Below are 20,453 nucleotides of genomic sequence, written 5' to 3'. Positions count from 1 at the left end.
GACAGGGGCTTAGTCACTGGAAAAGATGAGGGTGTTAATGTGTATGTGTGTGTACATGTGTCCCGTGTGCTCCACTTGAAGAGGTGAGAGGCAGAGGTTAGGAGACTCGGGTTTTCCCTGACACATGACTTTTTTCCCTTACAGCTGTGGTTCAGCACTGGTTTTTAGCCAGCATCAGACCCAGCGGGCTCTAAAGGGGCTGAAGGCAGTGCTGTGGGGCTGCACTGTCCCTCCTTGGACTCCTTCATTCTCAGTGGACAGACTGGAGTCAAGCGACCCCAGGGCCTTTGCAAGCTGGTGGTTAATGACAGAGCCTTTGTACTGAGCACTGCAAAGAGGCAATGGAAAAGAAAAGTGTGAGCCAGTGTCGTGGAGGACTGGATGTGCCCAACTGTTCACAGGCGACCTGGTGCTCAGAGCTTTTACCTGCACTGTTTCATTCTGACCATGCTGTAGCTCCTGGTCCCTCGAGCACATCCCTACATCCTCATGACTGCATTCATCCAAGCATGGCCAGCTCCAGGACAAAGTCATGTTGGCGTCATCTGCTTGTGCTTTTCGCTGTCAGCTCCCGGTGCTGTCGTGTTGGGGGTCTGGCGGCTGCCATTGCTGTACAGTTAGGGTGTCGTTGCTCTTGGCTTAGCTGATTGGCACTGAGGATGGCTCCAGTGCAAGGGCACCGAGTTCCTGTTTCATCTCAGGGTGCGATGTGGTCTCCCAGGCTGATGCAGAGGTGATGGTGTTAGAGGCCGAGGAACACTTCCCACCATCCCATGCACGGTGGGTGACTTCCCTGTGCCATGCGGTTTAGCATCGCTCATCAAGTCACCCCAAAACTTCCCATCAGCTGATGTGCCTGTTATTCATCCAAAAGCAGCATGGTAGGACATGAGTGATGCAAACCACTCTCGCACTTCCCCTCTGCTCGTTTCCTCCTGCAGCTCCAGGGAGGGCCCCTCCAGCACCAGCAACCAAAGCTCAAGGTCCACTTGCCCCACTGGCAGTGGCAGGACCGGCTGATGGTGCCCGGTGACTTTCCCAGCCGGCAGCCTGATGGCAGCAATGAATCAGCAGGCGGTGGACTTGTCAAAGGCATTCCTCCACTTTAATCCTATTGACAGGGACTACTGCCTGGAACAGGAACTGCGGGGTGAGCCATGTCAACAGCAGATTCTTATTACAGATAATATTGATGGGGCCTTTACTTGAATAATGAAGGGAAGAGCCCTCTGCTTTGACGTTTGTCTCCAAAACCTAGAATTACTAAGAGTTTAACCATCGGAGGGGAGCTTAAGATAGTTGCATCTTAAAGGATCTGCTTTCTTGTCGCATTCAAGGCTGGGAAAGGAGTTTAGCCCGTACGCTGGTAGCTCTGTGCTGACCTTTTCACTGCTCTTAATAAATGTTACAGTTAAATAAAGTTGGATGGATTTTTCTATCTACTGTAGTGTGTTATCCACTTGCTGGGGGAAAAAAAACGGTAAGAAACCCTCAAATCCCTGTTTAATATCACTGTTACTCATTATCTTTGCTAGCTGCAGGGCAAAAGGCAAGGAGGAAGGGCAGGGGGAGGACAATTCAGCCACATAATCATGTGCAATGGTAGGAATTACCTTGATAATGTGTGTCTCTGTATATGGGTGAATCGGGGCTGTTTAAATTGCTTGGGATCTTATGGCCAAAGCTCAAACCAGAATCAAGCAGCTCTAGAAATGTTTGGGTGAAGTTTTGCTTGCTTGTTTTTAATTTACTCTCTCATTTTCTGTGCTTTAAAATGAGAGGAGAAAAATTCCTTTGTCAGGTCTTGGTTCCCTATAGGAGTTGGAGACACTGGGGCACAGAGGAGAGGCTCCCTGGGAAGTCAAAAAGGGCAGAAAGCATCAGCCATTCCAGGAAATAACCTGTCCTTGCACATTTCCTCATGTTTTGGCTTCTATAGTGTGATTGCAGGCACTGTGATGAGTGAGAGAAGGTAAGGAAGGAAGATGGGGCTAAATGGTGGCATCCCAGTTCTTGGATTTTCAAAGTAACCAGGAGCTCAGAGGTGTCCCTCTGAAGCCTTATCTAGAGACATCTCTAACTAGGGTTTGAACCTCCAGCTCCTATTGGGACAGATGAGGAAGAGAGCAGCAAAGATGGCCTTTGGCCACATTTATACCTCCCAGATCCTCGCGCTGGCCCAGGACTGATCCAGCAGGTGGTTTAGGTTAGAACAGCCCCTTGGCTGCTCTAACTTAATCCAGCTGGAATCTCTCGTGGGGCTGGTTCTACCAGCCAAGGTTTGCTGGATTACAGAGGGCCCTGAAAGCCACCAGCCCACCCCTGACTGGCCTACACCAGAGGACCAAGGAGCAGATGACATGGAAGTGTCAGGGCAGGTCCTGGCCGGTGCTTTAGGATGGCTTTGATTCCTTCACACTGCTGCAGAATATCAGTGTCTGGTCCAAGGGAGCCTGTTCTCATGGTGGTTTTAGCCTGATTTTGAAGACCCTGGAGGTTCTGGATTGCCCGTGAGTCCCTGAATTCTGGGCGTTCTGACTTGACCTGCTGAACGTCTTCCATACATCAACAGCAGCTGCAGACTTTCAGGTTGGATGAGTCAGGTTCTAGATTTAAAATAAGAAAGTCAAGGGCTCCAGAATCAGTGGGGTCCTTCAGGTAATGAGAGGCTTTTTAATTGTCTCCTTCAAGAAAAACTACTGATAAATCTTGACTCCCCCATGCTTCCTTGTTTGGTTTGGAGGGCGCTTTAGGGTACATGGGGCTTGTGTCTCTCAGCTTTTGTCTACAACCTGGAGGCCTATGAACAGCTGGCTCCTTTTTCTTCTCTTTTTAAAAGGAAATCTGAGATTTTTGCATAATACATTGGAGCAAGAAACTGGGGAGGGGGTGAAGAAAATCATCAGATACTGTGGGACTAAAACTGCAAGAGTTGGCAACACTGATTTCTTTTTTTCCTTGTTTTGCTTTGTTTTCCAGAGAAAAAGCAAACACCCCCCATTTTGCTGAGCCCCAGCAGGGTGAGCAGAGGGAAAAGGTGCTTCAGGGCAGGAAGAAACTATGAAGAAATAGGTTTGCAAACTCCATTTATATTGGATTGTTTGGAACTTGTCCTGAGAGCTGCCTTCTGGGGACAGCTGTCCTGCTCTGAAGAGGGAGCGCAGAGATGAGTGTGGGGAGAAACTGTGTGGGGCGCTCAGGCTGGGAGAGCATTCAGGTTGCCATTGCCTCTGGTTGTGCTCAGGCCCCAGCTGTGTCAGCTCCTCAAGGAGGGCAAGGAGAGGCTGGGTGTGAAGAGGAAAGGCTGCACGAAACCTATTTATTTCCATAGGACCAACATCTTCTGCAACAGAAGTCGTGGTCGGCCAGAATCAGCCCTGGCAAGAGGAGAGGTGGAAAAGGACTGGCAATCAGTGCCATTAGAGCCAGGCTCCCTCCGTGCTGGTCATCTGGATGTGATGGCAGTGCTGCAATGCCCCCATGCTCAAGGAAGACAGGCAGAAGAGCCTGAGTCTGTGCTGGAGATGTGCATGGGATGATGCTCCATCCCTGGCAGTGTTCAAGGCCAGATTGGTTGGGACTTGGAGCAACCTGCTTTAGTGGAAGGTGTCCCTGCCCATGACAGGGGGTTGGAACTGGATGAGCTTTAAGGTCACTTCCAACACAAACCAGTCCATGATTCTATGGTTGTATCTGACACCAGCTCTGATGCTTGCTAGACTCCCAAGCCTAACCTGCAGTAATCGGTAAATGGAGGCTCAGCAGAGTAGGACATTGCCCTTAATGTATTGCATCCCAACGGATGTTGCCACTAACGCAATCACAGCCAGTATCTTTTCTGGGCTGTTTAACAGCAGAAATTAATGTCTATCTCGCCTTGGCTTCACGTGGCATGCACAGGGGGACTGTTCCTTATTAGCACTTGCAGTCATTGGCAAGAGCTGCTGGAACAGAGGTTGAGCTCCAACTGCTATTCCTGCCTGTCCTCCTCCACTTGTGCTTGTATCTTTCTCAAGCTCATTTCTGTTGGGCTGAAATTTTCCATGCTTCATCTTAGCCCAGTGACACGTTTTTGCTGAAGGTATTGGCCATGCTGGTTGGAGTCCTCTTTGTGGAGCTCCTTGCTAATCTCTGCCCCACAGTGAACATCCATCTTTCATGTCTGAGGAGGTGTCAGGCTGCAGAAAATCTTTAGAGGATGGATTCTGATTTATTTACTTGTTTATTTATTTGGAAAAGTGACTTAAAAGTTTACATTTCAGTCAACTGGAACTTAAAAGGAAATCTTTTATTTAGCTCTCTCCCAGTGGAAAACTGGGCAGCTCTGGCAAAATTCAAGTTTTTCCATGGAACATTCAGATTTTGTGAAAACTACATTTTCTACTGAAATAAAAAAGAAAAAATTATTTTGATCAGAAGTTTTTGATCTGCTCTGCTTTTGAAGGATGATTCAAAAACATAAAGGCAAAAATCTCCCCTTCCAATGTCTAATATAGCAACTATTTTTTTTCAGCATTACTTCAATTCCATCTCCTTAGCAAGGAGGGTAGAAAAATTATTCAGCTTAAGGAAAAGCATTTTATCAGTTAGAAAGTTGTGGAAATTTAAAACGGGTATCTTAGTGCAGTGTTGGATTTGCCGCTTGCCTTTCTTCCTATCTGGGTCGAGGATGCCAGGCTTTAAAACCCAGTGTTAACTCAGTTAAAGGTATCTCTGGTCAGATGTTTTTGGTTGTTGGTGTTGGATCCTTTTTTAAGAACAGCTGGAATACCGAAAGATCTGTTTAGGTCTGAGGGACTAAAACTTACTTCTGGGAATGGGGGACTTCATTCAAGGTGATTCTGTAACAGCAGTTCCAGGGCTGGATTTGTTATTTGTGGGAGTCTTGTGTTTTAATACGTGTTTTTGCCCTGTATTTTCAAACTTAAAGATTGTTTTCCTTAGACAGCCACCTTTTCCTTAGAAAATAGGATAACTAAATACTAAGCTTAACTAATTACATCTTCAAAAGTTAGCAAGCTCCAGTTCAAGAGTTAATGGCATCGCAAAGTTAATACATGGTCACCACAAGCAGGTATCAATCTGGTATTTTCAGGCCAGCACATACATGTACAGAACTGGGGAGGTCTCTGCAGTGAACATGAAATAGTTCCCTGAAAGCACAATGCATTCAATGTGGCTGATTTGCCAAGTGCCCAGAATACATCACAGTGGATGACTTGATTTGAAACATTAGAATAGGTGATAAGAAAGTCATGCTATAGAATCTTTTATATATATTTCAAACAACTCCTACTTAAAGGAGGGGGGGGAATCTTTATAATTAACATGACAGATAAGAGCAGCAGTGGCACTTTAAATAAATGCAGTGTATTTGATTTTTGAAGTAGAGTTTAAGATTCTGGGGATGTGTTCAAGAGAGGAAAAACTATGTGCTCAGTATTGAAAATGAAGAGATGCTATAGATCACCTTTCAAACTGAGCTCCCTCACAGAACTTCTCTGTTCTCAACCTTCAGCAGAGGGCCTCCTAGGAAACAAGTGGGGCTAATTAAAAGAGAGCTGACAAAAGGGGGGCCCTACAAGGGAAGGTTTAACGGGGGCTTCTTTTCCATGCCATTGCCATGCAAGGAGAAGGCATCCAAGATCCAGCTATGGTGGAAGTGACTCTTGAGGAATGCCACGTCCTTGCAGATTTTAAAATGAAATGCAGGGCTGATGATGGCTTAGGTGTTAGACGTAATGGACGTTATGTTAGTCATTGGATGGAGACTTAATAGCCAGTTCAGTGAAGAGTTTCACTTAGTTTTTGGATGGGTGGTCCTAGGTCCCATGCTGAGCTAAATTCTATGGCTCCTCTAAAGGTATGTAGGCTAGAGGTGGATGGCTGTACAGCAGAAAGGGTGAATGAATATTTGCAACCTGCTCTGGTGGAAGGTGTCCCTGCCCATTTGGAGCTGGATGAGCTTTAAGGTCCCTTCCAACCCAAACCAGTCTGGGATTCTCCAATTTCCCACCAGCACTTTTTCCTGCAGAGCCCATCACCAGGGTGAATTAAAAATTCCAGATTTCTGGAGCGCACTCTTGTCATTTCATAGCTGCTGCTCAGGCAAAGCTGGTATTAATTCAGGAAGAGTCTCCCCGAGCAAGAACTCTCCAGAGTCCAAAATATTTTGCAGACAGTAAATACAGGAATTATTCACCTACCACAGAACAGCATCAGCCTCTGGGTGGAATGCAGGAGCTGGTTAACAGTGCACAGAAACACTTCCCCCCAGGTTTGGACGAGTTGGAGGTTTGTGTGTGCCCAGTTGAAACTGCAACTGAAAGCAATGGGTCCCTCCCTTGGTCCTGGAGGGGTGAGCACCAGCTACCTGGGTACCTCACCACTTCCTCTGGGATGCCAGGAGGCTTTTCTGGAGCTCGTCCATCTGACCCAGTCCTCCACATGAGATCTGGCAAGATAATCGCTCCAAGTGTCTGGGTAAGTACTGTAAAATGCTTCAAATAAGTGAATAGAAATCATCTGCTTCATAAATGCCAAGGGCTTTCAACATGTCGTTTCTTGGTAAACAAAGAATTTCAGCACGACAATATCTTAGTATGTTATTGGCCATATTTGTTCCCTCGTGTGTACTGAAGAGAGTGTGAGCAGAGCTGCTCAGCTATTCCCTACGCTGAGCTTCAGTTGGGAGCTTTGCTCCCTGCTGCAATGGAGATGAGGGGGCTGACCTGGGACAGACTGCTCTGCCCCAGTGCCCTAACCTCCTGTTTCTTTGGTGGTGAAGGGCAGGTGGGAGTTCTGCTCGTGCTCGGTTTTGCACAGAATGCTGTGATTAGGGAACAAAAACCCAAACAAAACACGTACTCCTTTTTGCGGACATCAGAATGCAATGAAAATGTGTGTGCTCGCCCCCCAGCTAAATTGATTACATCTGGTGGCATGAAAAAAAATAGCCAAAATGTCAGACTGAGTCACACAGCCCCCTTGGGTGGTTATATTTATTTCAGGGTTGGAGCACTCATCAAAACAATTTATCCTTGGCTCTCCCTCTCAGCCTTCCCATCTCTGGGCTTACAAACTCTTCTCTCTTCCCTAACACTTGTAGTTAGCCCCAAGCCTCCTCTTTCCCCCAGTCCTTCCTTTTTCTTGTTTCCTATCTCCGTGTCCTATGGCCTGGCTCCATCCCCTCCTTCCCCTTTGCTACATCAGCCCCAGCAAACCCTGGAGCTGCAGGTCTCCCCTGGGGATAGCATGGGAAGCTGGAGCACAGACAAGGCTTTGATGTTCTAATGCTGGATCACCTCTTGAGTGTCTTGTTTCACCTCACTTGGGGTGAAAGGAGATGGTAAATGTGTCAGTGAGCTCCCTGTGCGGTTTCCATCATTGCTGTGATGGTGGGACCCTGCCTGCTGGGGCAGCTGCAGCTCCAACTCCAGCCTCATCTGCTCATCCTTGGCTGCCCTGACCTGCTGCGGTGGTAGAGGTGGAGCTGTTGGCTCTCTTTGGGAGGGTTATTTTCTGGTCCTGTGTTTTCCCTCTGGCAGGGAGCAGCACCAGAAGCATCTGCAGGGTAAGAAGAGTGTGCTCCAAGAACATAAAACCCCCTTTCCATCTTTCTCCCGAACCTCAGCCTCATACCCAGCTCCAAGGAGAATGGCCACCTTCTGCCTGCAGCCCTGGGGACACCCTGTACGCCTCAGTCTGTCAGTCCTGTTGGGATCTGCTGCCAGGTTCTGCCTGCTCTCATGTGTTACACTAACCACAGCTGCAGAAGACCAAGCACTCTGGGATCCTCATGGGTGGAAATGGCAGCAGAAATGCATTTCTCTGTTTTGTCTCTATGATGATGAAAGGTCCTGGTCTGGCAGGAGCCAGGACCAAAGCCCTTTGTTGCTCTTTCTCTGGAGCTGGAGGATTACCCTGCCCAGAAATACCCCCTTGCATTCTTCACTCTTGTGCAGGGATCAATGGCAGATGAGGAAGACACGTTTACCCTCCACTGTCTTGGCTGGGAGAGGACATGAGAAGCTCATGGCACCACTGCCTCTGAGCTTGATGTGCTCTGTCCCATCCGTGGTGCCTCCTGCTCCCAGCCTGGGCAGCAGGCTCCTGTTGCACCGCACGCCACACTTGTCTCCTGTGGTAAATTGAGAGCCCCAGGGGATCTGGTATTGTGCTTTTATTTTTCCCCAGGTATTTTTGTCTATGAACCACAGAAAACTGAATAGCAGGAAATGAAGTGCAGATTGGGAACATGGTTGAGTACACTTTCTAAAATAAAACATTGAGGGGAGGGAGAGATTCTTTTACAACAGAAAATGAAGTGTGTTTACTCTTTATTGATGGAGTATTTAATTGTGGTGAGGCTTTGAGAGATGTTCCTGGTGGCACCTCAGGCTGTGCATTGTCTCGAAATGCCACTTGGTCTTTGGTACAAGCACCTTGCTGGGTCAAACTCACCTCTTTGTGTTGCAAGGGGATGTCAGGAATGTCTAGTGATCTCTGACATGCCACAGTGCCAGGAGGACAAAGAACCCCACTGGTATCTTCTTAAAGTGGACTAGATACTAAAAGGACCTGAAGGTTTATGGAGTAGATGCATTTGACAGCAGAAAAGAAAGTCTCTGCCCATTGACCCTGCCCAGTGTGCTTTGAAATTGGCTGGGCAGGCTTTACCCAAGCACTGGTTTTGGTCTCTGTGGTCTGTTCAGCCTTTAGACTCCATACAGAGCGCGCCAGCAAAGCAAGCCACACCAGAGAACATCTGCTGAGCTGGTGCAAGGTACGCACGCACCTGAGCTGGTGCTGAAGTGCCCTGCTGAGGAAGGCAGGGCAGCTCGGATGCTGTCCCCACGCTGCCGTGGCTGTGCTCTTTCTGGGCTGCTTCCTGGAGCTGACGTGCTGACCTCTGCACGGCATCGCGTTGTGTCATGGAGCTGTGCCACCGAGCCTCGGAGCCTGCTCGGAGCTCTCTCTTGTGCCTCTTTCTTAAGCAGGGCAAATAGCACAAGGGAGTGCAGGGTGTGGAGATAAGGCTGTGACCTTTTAGATCATTCTGTTGCTTTACTACAAATGCTGATGGGTCCAGCCAGGCAGCTGGGTTCTTTTGTGAGATTAAATTAATCTCATTAATTCAAATGTCTAAAAGTAGCAGCCTTTAGTCAGCAGTGACCTGCACTGCTTCTTGTGCCGGGGGGTAGATCTTTAGAGTCCATCTCCCATTGCTGGAGCTGTCCTGCTGTCCCTGTGTTTCTGAATCACTGTCTGAAACATTGTGCTTTTGCGTTTGGTTTTTTGTCCAGTGAAGGATTATGAGGCTTCACAAGCAGAGAAGACCAAGATGCATGGAGTCTCCACGACAGGTCTGTGCACCTTTACATGGAACATGGGTGCAACCAAGAGGTGTGTCCGTAATGAATTAAATGGGGCTGCGTTTGGGCATTTGTTTGGTCTCGGCTGTGTGAAGAGTCCAGAGAAGCTTTTAAGTACTTGCCAAAGTCAGTGAGAGGCAACCACCTTTCTTAAAGCTTGCTTGAATCAGATCCTAACTGTACAGAAATTGGACACAGCGGTTACTTTTTAGAGGGACTCATATTGATCATACAAATGTCTATGGAGCAAAACTGTTGTAAAGGAACACCAGGCAAGTGTCCCCATCCCAACCAGCCTTCACCCTTTTCCAGCAGTGCCTATACAGGGAAAGCCATCATTCCCTTTAGCCATAAGAGCTGGTGATGCCGCACACCACTGTTGGAAATCATAGAATAGTTTGGGTTGGAAAGAACCTTAAGACCATGCAGTTCCAACCTCCTGCCATGAGCAGGGATGTTCAAGCCCTTCCCTCTGTCCCTAAAGCCATGGAGCATGTAGGGATGATCCAGGCCTCCTTGTCTCGTCTGTCTTACCTATCTATACCAAGACGCTATTTCCAAAACTCCTGTCTTGACAATGCTTTAGCAGGGTCGAATGCCCCTTTATGCAGCCTCCAGATGGACCAGCCACCAGCCCAACAGAGGAGAGCTCATCTGCAAGGGAACTGCAAGTTCATTTGCCTTGCCTGGGGATAAAAGCCCTCTAGCAGCTTGTTGTGAGCTCCCATGAGGCAGGCCGAATCCTGCTGCATGGGAGTGGTATCCCTGTGCTGGCCAGCGCGCCAGCGGGAAGTGGAAGGGGGATTCAGACAGAGGAGAAATTCTAGAGGGGAGAATAGATGCAAGAAATTCCTAGGAATGTTACAAAAATCAACATCCCCCCCTCTGCTCCTTCCAAACCAACCCACCTAAAAAATGCCGTTTTGTGGGCTATTTTGGAAAGGAGTCCATGCCTGGGGAATTTTTGGCTGATGCTTATGGCTTTTAGAAGTTTCTGGGAGATCAGACGAATAGAAACAGGAACCAGATGGGACTTCTAGCTGCTGGAAAGAAAGGAAGAAAAAAGGGGAGGAAAAAAACCCCATCCCTTGTTTAAAATGTGAAAAGCACTTGTTCACTTTTGGGGGAGTTTCCCCTTCACCCTGGATTTCTTATTTTAAAGTAATTTACCCCAGTTCCATCATATTCTCTTAGGACATTTATCTTTTTTGTTGTTGTTGCTAGGAATTCTTCTTTCTTTTGCAATAAATAACAGTTTATTCTTAGGAGAATTTAAGCCTTTGCCTTAGTAGATAAAAAGAAAGTCAGTGGTTGGTTTTGTTCTTGCAGCAGCTTCAACATCCCTTGGCCATTTTCTCTCTGTGTTTATCTCTGTGAGGCTGCAAAACATGAAAAAAGGCAGTGGTAGCCGAGAGTAGAGCTGGAGACAGCTCTGAGCTAGCAAAAGGGAGCACACACAGGTCCTGTTTAAGGTCATCAAAGGGAGAGTTCACCATACTGGAACATACTATAGACCCAAACATGGGCCTCAGGTACATGGTGCCTGCAGTGACCCAACTTGTCAAGCATAGTGCTGTATTTGTGGTGTCTTGGCCGTTGGGTTTTGGGGTTGTGGATCCAGAAAACAGGCCTGGTCCAGACCCAGGCTCCATTTTATCAGACCTTGGCTCTGGAGCTGGTTCATCTCTGGAAAACATCCCAGAGGCTGAACAGGGCCAAGGAGCATTTTCCAGCTCCTGGGTCCAAGCTGGACTCTGTGCTGGGACTGGGCTCATTTGTGCTCCATCCTCCCAGTCAGTTCTTTCCAGGCTGGTGGGCAGCAGGGGACCGGTGCAGTGGGTACATCACACATTGCCATGCTCTGCTTGGAGAGCCATGGAATCTTATTCAATAGGTGGTAGGAAGAGGAAGCAAAGTAGATACCACCTTGTAGATAAAGATAGTAACTGGATATTACCATACTTGTAAGCTTTGCCACTAATCTTCTGTTCCAGCTTCTGCTCCTAACGAATTCTTTTAATGGTTAATTAGGGTTGTGTTGTGTTTGGTTTTAACATCCAGTTTTCCAGTCATTTACTGCTTCCTGGTAAAAATGCACTCTTCCCGGGTTCCTATCTTGTTTTATAGCCTTCCTTTTCTTGATAATCGTTTCATATTATTTCTTGTGCCCTCTAATCTGAAGCCATTCCCAGGACAGGGTCATCAGCACAAGGCAGTGACCCTTGATAAACCTTCACCCACGGTTTGTAAGTTAGCATGAGAGGAAATCCATCCCTGGGACTTACTAAAGTATGAACTGTATTTCTAGGGAATTGATTGGAAGCTCCATGAACAGCATTAGGACTGTTCTGTGTACTATGAGGCTTATGAGTGGTGATGCAAAAAGTCAACTGCAGATATTTTAAGACACAATAGTTGGTCTTTTGTTCGCATTTTCAACTGTGTGTGTGTTTGAACACATGGCTTTGGTTCCAAGGTTTGTCACAGATGGACCTAACTAAGCCAGCTTGAGCCCTCTCCTATGGTGACCAATTGATTAGATTAGTTTAAATGAAAAAAATGCCCCAAAATGTAAGGCTTCGGGTTTGAGTGGCCAATTGGAGCTCTGACTTTTGTGGCTTGCTTTTTTCCTTTGGCTCAGGCTGGTCCGGCAGGATGTCCCGTATTAGAACAGTGCTCGGTTGTTGTTGTTCTTTGTGGTTCCAGTGAGCTGCTTTTTCAGCAATGTCTGGAAGGAAAGAGGCATAGGGGACTTGGTTCACAGCATTTGGACAAAAGCTTTTATTTTCCCTTTTTTCCCCCCCCACCCCTTCTTTTTGCTTGTCATGGATCTGATGTGCAAGCATTTGCTGGAGTGACACGCTGAGATTTCTAAAGCAAAGTGCTCGTCACATGACTCAGGTGGCTGCTGTCACAGTCAAAGCAGTATCACCCTAGGAATTTTGTTTGAACTTAGCTTCCAGCTCAAACAAAAGTCATCTGAGTAGACGAGCTTTTACTGGTTTCACTTTGGCTTCCCATGTCGGTTTAATTTGGCCCATGTTTGCTCAAAATGTCTCCAGCTGTCTAGAAACTTGTTCCTAGCTTGCTGGAACATTCACAGCCCTTTTGGCCAGTGTGACCTTAGTTAGAAAGGCTGGCTGTTGTTTACTCCAGATCATTTTTACTAGCTTAGTTATATATAAGGCAGGTCACATAATTAAAGAGACAAACGCGTTGGTTGCTGTCCTTGTGTTCCCAGGTGAGAAGTTCCTGTTGTGCACAATGCCCAGGCAGGAGATCTGCCAGAGAGCACCACCTTATTTAGTTCCATGGGAGATTTTTGCTAATATTTTCTTCTGTGTTATCACTCTCTTTGTTTCTCTGTTGGAAAGCCTCCCTCTTTCACACTGAGGACCAAAATGTCAGAAGATTAAAGGACTGTCTTTTCGCCCAACTAATATGAATTGGATGCTGAACTGTGTGCTGCTCAGAAGATGAAATGCCTTCTAAAGAAGTGAGTGGCTAGAAGGAGGCAGTGAAAATCCATCAGATTTGCATGACTAATTAGCTTATCCATTAGCTATTATCCTTGTGTTTACTTGTAATGAGAATCTTCAAAGATTATTCTATGTAGGATATGCAGCTGATTTTTTGCTTATAGAGATTTTTTGCTTACTGCAACGTGTGCTGTACCTTGCATCACTCTCTCCTAGCCCAGGTGTCCATTCTCTGGAGGGTGTTGATCCTGCGTCCATTAGCAGGGGATGAACCAAGTGCTGACACAGCCCAGACTGTGCATGAGACATTTTCCCTTTCCCCTGAAACTGGGTCTGATTCTCTGAACCTCTTGGCACCCAGATCCCAGCCTTGTTTCATGAGCTGCAAGTGTTTCTGGATGTCAAGTCCTGGGGTTTTTTTGTACTTATTCAGTTATTCAGCTCCTCAGTTGTTAAACAACTGCTCCTTTTGTGAAAGGCATTCATGCTCTGTAGGGAGAAATTTTCTCTGTGTGCCTTCTCATAGTTTTCTCAGTGTATGATAGGATTTTGTAAGAGGAATGTGACTTCTGTGGTTGTTATTTTCAGGCCTTCCTTATTCATGCAGGTTGAGAGAGTCAGCAGAACTGAAAAAGAGGCTTGATGTAAGAAACCTGCCTTTTGACAGATCTCTCCAAAGAGCTAGATCTGGTACTGCTCTCTTCCTGCACGACTCAACCAGGCAGGTCAGTATCATTTCCTGTTTTCTGGCAGCTTTAAGAAAACTTATATCTGAGCCTGATGTTATTGTGGAAGCAGACTTTGCCAGCTCGGTGATATTTTTCCTTTGCCAAGAACCTGCAGGGATGTGCTGGATGCGCTTTGCCTGGAATCAAAGTTCCTGATGTGTTTGGGACTTTTATTATCACCTACTTCAGACTGGATGAAAGGTGGGAACTGCTGTTCTCTCCAAGCACTTCTCCATCATTCCTGTATGTTTGCTATAGAGCTTATAGAAAATGCTATCCCCAAGTTGCCTGGACCACGTTTGGAGAGTTTGCTGCCTGGACAGTGAAATCAGTGGTATTATTTACTTTGAATCCTGTATAAATCTCTGCGGTGCTCTCTGTGCCTTGCTTCCCACAGGTTCCCTGAGCTGGAGTTTCACAATGAGGATGTTCCTGGAGCATCTCAGGACAGCCTGCTCCAGGGGGTGCATCCCTCCAAGGGAGATGGAGAGGGAAGTGCCAAAGATGCCAACGGGTCCAGCTCTGCACCAGGAAAGCCTGAAGAGCCCCGATTCAGCCAAAGCCCAGTCATCGCTCACCTCCGAGCACCCCAACAGGCCTGGGAGGAGACGGCGCATCCCTGGAGCGAGCGGTTAAGTGCTTTGCTGAACCAGGGCCAAGGTCCAGCACGGAGCCACCCAGCTCCCGCCGGCTCCCTCGTTGGCGCCGCACCGTGGAGTCAGGCCTGGGCTCGCACTGGAGGACGTTATGAAATCCTGGCCCTGACAGAGAGCAGATGCATCATTGGGAAGCCCTCGGGTCATGAGAGGGCTAATAGTCACATTCCTGGCTGGGATGGCGAAAGATTTACGCCGGGCGCTTGCTCGCCTCGCCCTGCACCAGGCCGGCTCCCTGCTTCACCGGCCCCCTCGGCTTTAATTGTTGTGTTAATGGCCCTTTTATTTGAAGCAGATCCCCTGGCTTACAGAGGAGAATGTCATTATGTCGTATTTTAGATGTATTTACATTCTCCTTGCCACAGGGATAACGTTCTAATTATTTTCTATAGCTGACAGCACCAGTGTCTCTGGTATTAGGGACCCCTTAGACCTGATTACATGGTCTGTTTTTCTTCAAGTCACCCACAAATGACAGTGTGGAGCAGGTTTATTATCAATTGACGTACCTTTGCTTAACTCAACTCGCTCCCGAAACAAATGTCCTGGAAAGATAATGCATGTTTAGTGCATGTGTCTTCGTTTGCGTGAAGGCAGATGGGCTTAGGAGGTCAAGCCAACAGTTGACCTCTCCTGACTCCTCAGGCTTCAAATGGTGGAGAATGACAGCATGGGAAGGGGATGGAGGCTCAGGGGGAAAGGGGGGAGAAGTGGAGAATGCTAGCTTAGTTTTGCATGGAGGTGTAGAGAGGTATTGGAGTCTGGTTGAGATGGTGGGATTGTACCTGTGCCAGAAGTTGTTTTCAAGGGAGAAGAGAAGGCAGAGCTCCTCGCTGGAGATGGCTGTGCAACATGCAGTGGACTTGATGGACAGGGTGGTGAGAGGAGACGCCTGGCAGCAGGGTGTGTGGGGCTGGTGGATGGAGCTTGGGAACTGCATGGAGAAAAGAACTGCCTGAGAAGCCAAGAAAGGAGAAGCCTGACAAGCTTGACAAGAGAAGGTGGGATGGGACCCATCGCAGAGCTAGAGACAAGAGCAGAGAAGGTGGCTTTAGAGCAAGGGGTGATGCCAGGGAGGTGCGGGAGCACAACACAGAAGTTATAACAGCAAGTGAGATAAGGAGAGTGAGAGACACAATTATTAGAACAGAATGATTTGATTTATCCCAAGTCATTTATTCACCAAATTTCTCCCCTGAGATCTTCAATGGACTGAAGTGGTTTCAAATGTTGTCATTATTTAGAACAATTCAACAAAATGTTTGTTGCTTTGAAAAGCAAAAGGGAGGGGCGAGGGATGGAGAAAAGAAAGAAAGAAAGGAAAAATAAAAGCCTGGATGGTCTGGTTTGCCACATTTGAATTTTATTGCCGACTTGGAATGGGTCAAGAAAAATCACTCTTTCTGTTCTCTGAGCGGGAGTTTCACTTACAAAGCCACTTCTGATGTGAGCGCTTCCCCAAGCTCAGATCCAGGCTCCGTGTGTATTCAAACATGAAACGACAAAAAGGCAGTATTCGTGCTGGTGAAACCCTGTCGAGGAAATGTTTGTGCACCAGGACAATTTCATTACAAAACTCAGGCGCGTCTTCGTGGAGTCTCTTTGCCTGGCAGCTCTACAGATTATTTCATACTCAGCCCTGCTGGGCACCAAGGCACTTTACAAACAAATAGAAAGGCAAAGACGCTGCCCCGAGGGAGTTACATTCTAAGTCAGACCAAAGCAGAGTGAGAATGCTGGCTGCAGGGTTTACACAGCAGAAGGTGGGCACTTTTGTTTGGAAAGGCAAGGATCTCACTAAGTTTTTCTTGTGTGTGTGCGTGACTTCTGGAGCACTTTTAGCCACGGCTTAAAAGGAATAGGTCTCCACAAGGTTCAGTGAAAGGTGGCAGGAGAGTAGAGGTCTCAAAGGTACTGTATTCCTGTTTTGTTTCCTTAGAATAAAAGCTGGGTGGAGGAGAGGCAACCAAACCATTATTTCAATTGAAAGAAAAGCTCCTACGTGTTCAGAAGTAGCACTGCTGTCTTCCAAAAATCCAAGAGGAAAAGAAGGGAGAAATGTTTTCTAGCAGCCATTGTGGCTATAGCCATTGGTGAAGTTGCCATCACAGCGTGTACAGAAGAGTTGTACCTGTTAAGAGACAGGACAATTTAACCATGGGAACACAACATCCAGGAAAACAGGATCCTTATTTTCACCTCTCTTGAAGTTACCTTGTTTGTTTTTAATTTACTCATATGCATTTGGTGGGTGGCAGCTTGGGGATGCTGCTTTCAGCTCCAAGAGGCACGAATGAGAACAGCATCTCCTGCCTCTGCTGGAGAGCATTTTTGGGGTGGAGGTGCTGATGGGTCACATCCAGTTGGTCACTGTGCAAATGGAAGCTAAAGAGAGGATGAGTTACAGTTTTCTTACTGCTGTTTTTAGGTTGGACTGAATAATAGAACTGAGTATCTGCTGCCTTGTTTGGTCAATTTGTTGGCCTCAGTACAGGATGAGGAATGACAAAATGTGGGACTGCTTCTGTACCAATGTCATTTTGTGGAGTTTCACTTGAGAATATTCAAGTATGTGTGTCCTGTGCAGATCTGCTGCCCTGTGAACGTCTGAGCTGTAATGAGGTGAATGCTACTGGAAAGCAAACATTTAATTAGCTCTGCTGTTTCAATACTTTCCTAAAATGCATTCCAAATCATACACATAGTTGTGAAATCAGTCATTGATGCTGCGTTTGATGGTTCCAGCACTTGTGTGGGTTTCTTTACCTTTTTTCTGAGGAGCCCCAGATCAGATGACTTCATTTTCAGAACACAGCACAAAAGAATAAATTGCAAGTACTCTGTGAATTATTAAAGGAGAATATTATCAGTAACACAGAAGAGGAAATCTGTCTAGAATTTTGTGTCATGTTGGCTAATTGTCCAGCAGCAGAAAGGAAAAGAAAGGCTAAACCAATTAGTTCAGCTTGTTTATTGAAATCGGTTGGTTTTTTTTTCTGATACCTTTTGGGTACTTGTGCTTGGCAAAGCAAGTGGTTGTGTGGAGGAGCATAGCAGGGATTTGGGAGTTGTGTTTGTTTTCTAAACTAAAAGCGATTGGGTTGCAGCACTGATTGATAGAAAGGCCATGTAATATGCTTCTGCAAGTATGCAAAATACTTTTCTCTGAGTCCCAAATGTACCAACACAGTGCTCTTCTGAAGGTGTCAATATGCAGCACAGCAGGGAGAGAAGAGGGGCTATAGTTTTGCCAGAAGCTCTTCAATACTCTGGACGTGCACACTAAGACATGCAGGAGCAAGGCTCTAGAAAATGTTAGGGTCCATAAATCACTTCTGGTGGAGCCCAGGAGTGAGAGCACCAGCAGGAGCTGTGGTGTGGACAGACTTGGGGCACGATGCCTCCACCATATAGGGAATCCCTTTCCATGCGGTAGGCACCACCATCGTTATCTCTGCTCCAGTGGGGTCTTGGCTGGTGGAGATTCCCAAGTCACACCTCTGCACAGAGCTCACTTAATCTTCATCAGGAGGTCGAAGGCTGAGTCAGCCCTGCTGGGATTTGCACCGGTGGTTCCAGGAAGTCTGGGTATTTCAAACCTTAGGCTTAGACCTCTAATCATCCCCTTATCTCAACTGCCTAACATCTGAGTCTGCAAAATTGGGGTGGAAATCTCACACAAACATGCTTTCCCCAGCGGCATTTCTGCATTTGTTTGCCAGGGGAGCCCAGGACCAGCGAATGGCACAGAGGATTCAGCTTTGAAACCAAAGGTTTAATCTAAGTGTTGCATGGAAGGCCTGGTCCTTTCTTGATTGATGGCTTGCTTACTGTTTGCTGACAGCTGGAGACACTCACCCTTTGGGGCAGAAACCCAGAGTTAACACTCAGAGAAGCAAGTGTTGACCCTCTTGGGCCATAAGTTTAGAGGAATCCAGTTCTTATAACTTAATTTCTACATCCGCTGGGGATGAAAGGAAGGGGTTGGTGCTTTCTTGTAGCTTACAAACACTCTCATCCTAAAAGCCTTACTGCTTGGTACATGCAGAAATGGTTCAAATTATCCAAGGTGGGATTTTTACAACCCAAGAATTCAAAAACAAATGTTGTGAGGTCCTACATCAGGCCAGCATCTCTGAATCCCTCCCCAGCCTCACCTGGCCACAAAGCCTGAAAGAGCTCAGAGAGATGAAATTCTTCCAGGTTCCGTGAGAATAGTTGTTTGAATGGGAATGACAGACTAAATTGACACCCCTGTTAGGAAAAGGCTGCAATGTTAATTCATTCCTTATCATAGAGCAGAGGATCCTAAGCAGAGGATGGGTTAAGGGGAGGCAAAGAGCTTTCTGATGTCCCCCAGCCCCAGTCTAAACTCTCACTTTATCCAACAGCTCATTGTGGAGTGGCACCTCAAAAAACAAACAAACCAGCTTGCTTTGTTCCCCATCCCTCAGAGCTCTTGCTTATATGGCACTTTCATTGGTAACTTGTGTCTGTGTGGAAGCTATTCTTTATCTTTCGCTTCAGTGCTGTCACTGAAGGAAAGGAGCATCCCGTGGCCCCATGTTACATTGAACGGGGTGATACAGCAGAAAGGAAACTTTCCAGTTTTGTGCTCTAGTAAAGAAAGAGAACTGATGTAAATAATTCCTCACAAATCAGTGCTTTGGTATGTTTGGCTTCTTTCAGAGTATCTGTGAGCAGATGCATGATAAATTTCTCATTTTAACCAATGTTAGCAAATCTCTAGAGAAACTGACTGCTGTTTGCTGCCCATCTGTAGTAGTTAAGCCAGATTCCTCTGTTCTGATTTATCAGATAGGGTGACTGATGATGTTTGTAAATGTAAATTTTAAGTTTCCTCAAATTCTAGTGTGTAAAGCTTCAAAATAGTCACTTTCTATAAACATCATTGCTTGAAAAAGTCCTGCCACTTGAATATCTGGTGAAGATGAATGCACATTGTGTGTAGAGTTGGCAAGGAGGCACCCATCTATAAACATACAGTTACTATTCATGGGGATTTCTTTTATCGTCCTTCCAGTTGTACAAACACAACATCACCACCCCCCTGGCAATATTGCATTGTAAATTACCTTCCTTTTAAAAGCCCTCTCCCCTTAGTGCTTTTCATTCAGGAGCTGGGAGACAGCCCTGGGCTTGTTGTCTTCAGATCAAATACAAGCTGCAGACTCTGGGTATTCACCTGAATTATATGAACCTCTGTGCTGTAGCTATTTACTTGTGATACATTTCCTTTTCTTGATTAACTAAGCTCTGAAAAGGCACATCTGTTTCAGCATTGCCCCCTCAAGGCAGTCCATCAGCCCTCTGCTTTGTAGCATCTTTTTCTCTCACCTTTTCCTCTCCTGACCCTCTGTGGTCTGCTGTATTTTCTGTCTTGTGGTCATGATGTGTATCGGGCTCCTGCGGCAGGGATTGTGTCGTGGTGGCTGCCTGTGAAAAGCTGTCTATCGTGCCATGAATATGAGAATTATTTAGGAACATGCAAGTGCTGCAGCCCATTTTGTGCCTGAAGCCCCAAAGATCGAGCTGGTGGGTGTTTCTGATTAGTTACTCAGTGCCTATCTATAGCCTCCTACAATGCTCCAAGCTCTGGGTACCCTCAGTTTCTTATTAACTTCACTGGTGTTCAGCATCCTCAGCACCAGGCAGGTCTGGTCCCCAGTAATGTACTAATGTACCGGTACTCTTTAACATTTTAAATATATGCACTGAATGCTACTTTTAATAGACACTGAACAGGACCATGATTTGCAGTTAAAATAAACACAAGATAACTTAATAGAACACACTATTGGAGTTACAGCCTCCACAGGATATTGCTCTCTGTTACACTATCCAAGTACTGGAGGAGTTTATTGCACAGTTTACTATGTGGCATCCAAAACTCCTCTATAAATAGCTGTTGATTTGCACCTAGGAATCATTTTAGGGAGAAAGGAGGGCAGGAGCCCTAGGCTGATTCTTTGATTAAGGTGGCCCTTAGGAACATTTGTGCTCCATAGAGATGGCATCCCTGTGCCCCAGCCCTCATCACAGCCTGTGCCCTGTGGTCATCCCCACAGCAAAGAGGAGGTTCCCCCATCGGTGGTGGTGTCTGTCCCTGTATTCTGCTCTCAGGCCTCTCTTGCCCTTTGAAGATTCCCCATTGTTTGGGCTATTAACATACTTTTGGGGTGGGTGTTTATCTCT

The 20,453-nt window shown here is 46.6% G+C and overlaps 1 long non-coding RNA gene across 1 annotated transcript; it reads left to right on the top strand.

Moving 5' to 3' along the window:
• The first annotated feature begins 4,717 nt into the window (after positions 1-4,717).
• LOC133270622 (uncharacterized) lies at positions 4,718-18,143 on the top strand. Its single transcript, XR_009743856.1, has 3 exons — positions 4,718-6,483; positions 7,548-9,365; positions 13,979-18,143. It is a non-coding gene; the product is annotated as an uncharacterized LOC133270622 (long non-coding RNA).
• The last annotated feature ends 2,310 nt before the right edge of the window (positions 18,144-20,453 follow it).

This window comes from Pezoporus flaviventris, unplaced genomic scaffold (genome assembly GCF_033815535.1).
Source record: "Pezoporus flaviventris isolate CSIRO_AGI_PZ_B2104156 unplaced genomic scaffold, CSIRO_AGI_Pfla_v1 ptg000021l, whole genome shotgun sequence".
NCBI classification, from domain to species: domain Eukaryota; kingdom Metazoa; phylum Chordata; class Aves; order Psittaciformes; family Psittacidae; genus Pezoporus; species Pezoporus flaviventris.
This window is presented reverse-complemented; position numbering and strand designations above follow the sequence as displayed.